The following is a 2,349-nucleotide window of genomic DNA, read 5'->3' as shown; positions in this document are numbered from 1 at the left end:
GAACCCACAAGTACTCAAAATTTCCCCCCCCCCCCCCCACACACACAAACACATTACATAATGTAAATAATTTGTCACAGAATAAGAATATGTGAATAACTTTTTGACAAAAATGTCAGATAGAACCTTAATATTCCAAGGTGATAAAGTTGTGGTGTACTGACTGTGCATAAATACTTTTTTGAAACATAAATCTTCAATATTTTATTATATATTAAATGTTTTGTCAGTGACCAATTTTTGGAAGTCTCTTAAAGTGTGAATGCCTTTAACAGTGCAGTGAAGGACTTTGGGTTGCATCTTCGTGTTTTGGGATCACCTTGCTATGAAGTCATTTTGCTCTGGTTCCAGAGTGATTATGTGCCCATTAAGTGGAGTTAGAAATATCATAACTAAGGCCTGGATTCACAGATGGGGCTTAGCTTAAACCAGGACTAGGCCTTAGTTAAATTAAGATATTTAAGCAGCTTTTATAAAAATAGCTTAGAAGAAAACATTACATGTCAAGTCAAGTCACCTTTATTTATATAGCGCTTTTAACAGTACAGATTGTGTCAAAGCAACTGAACAGCATTAATTAGGAAAATAGTGTCAATAATGCAAAATGACAATAGTAAACACTAATTTTTCAGTTAAAGACAGTTCATCATTGAATTCAGTGATGTCAACATCCAGCTCAGTTTAAATAATATCTTTGCAATCATGTCAACGATATCGCTGGAAATGAAGTGTCCCCAACTAAGCAAGCCAGAGGCGACAGCGGCAAGGAACCAAAACTCCATCGGTGACAGAATGGAGAAAAAACCTTGGGAGAAACCAGGCTCAGTCGGGGGGCCAGTTCTCCTCTGACCAGACGAACCAGCAGTACAGAAAAATCAATGTAAGACTTAATAAAACAGACGATGAACAATATTAACAGCAATTATTATATGATGCAATCAAACTTATAGCAAAATGTGGTAATTCTGTATGTTGTTTCAGGGTTGGTATCATCTGAGGTCCTCGAAGGGGTTGCATCATCTATACATGTGTGCATCTTGAGACAGAACAATGGAACTGACATTTCTTAAGAAATGTCAGAGCAAGATATTTTCAGTTGAGACTGCTCAAACATGCATTTTAATCTGGGACTAGTTTTAAGCCATGGCTGTGAACCCGGGGGTAAGAGTTCTAAGCACATGAATGACAGAACAAAGCCGTATTTACGGATGGGAAACTAGTGATTCTAAATGACACACAAGTTGCAGTGTTGGAAGAGGTGTGATGATTTAAAACATTGTGGAAACTCTGATCTATATTATAAATGTTATAGCTATATCATTAAAAGGAATGTATTTTGCAAGTTTGATTGTACATACTGTATTTCAATGATTTGTATAGTGTAGTTAATGGGTATAACAGAAATTATTTTCACGATTTTGAATTCAGACGTAGCTATTGGAGTTAATGGTTAACAATTCTTTTTGGTTTACATCTTGAATGTGTGACATGTAAGAATGAATTCTTGACTCGGAGGTATGAGCTTTCCAGGTGCACTTGAAAGCAACATTAGTCAAATGGCCCAAGTAAAACCTGGGCACGGAACGGAGCACCCATGGGCAAAGATGGCAGTCACAGCCCATCTCCCAGGGGGCTACCTTCAAGCTTAGCTAAAAAAAAAAATATATAACAAAAAAAAATAAACAAACACTGCAGGATCCCGAGAGAAAGACAAGCGGCAGTTCCATCTGTATGGAAGATGGAAGTCAATTTGCAGCATGAACAACTTTTGATTGGGGGGAAAAAAAAAAAAAAAAAGTAATCGTAGCAATTGACTGACTAATAATATTCAACTTATTTTATTTTGGAATGAGCTATAGTTGGGGTCTGCTTAAAAGAGGGCAACAGGTAGTCACTTATGCCACTACAGTGTCTGTAAACAATGAAGGAAAACGCATGATCAAAGTAGAGCCCTCTTGAGTTACACTTCCTCTCCCTTAATACAGAGGTGGAAGTCGTCATCTTCTCTAGTTTAAAAAAAATAAAAAAAATAAAACCCCACGTTAAATCACTGTCATCTGGTGGGTCCTGCAGCAGCAGAAAAATAGCCACCGAGATGAACGACAAAGCTAATTTTATGCATTGTCAGGATTTATAGGTCTCTGTGGTACACACGCCAATTTCATTTGTTTGGGGGTAATTCAGAATATATTGGCAGAATACAGTAAGCCCATCCTGGAAAATAAATAAATAGAATCAATACTGCCTTCAGTTGGATAAAAATTTATTAGCTCAGTTAACAGCAATTCAGCAGCAGGTTGAAACTCCTAGTTCACAAAAAAAAAAAAACACACGACATTAAAAAAAAAA

The sequence above is a fragment of the Sinocyclocheilus grahami genome, unplaced genomic scaffold (assembly GCF_001515645.1).
Source record: "Sinocyclocheilus grahami isolate Dianchi unplaced genomic scaffold, SAMN03320097.WGS_v1.1 scaffold255.1, whole genome shotgun sequence".
NCBI lineage: Eukaryota > Metazoa > Chordata > Actinopteri > Cypriniformes > Cyprinidae > Sinocyclocheilus > Sinocyclocheilus grahami.
This window is presented reverse-complemented; position numbering follows the sequence as displayed.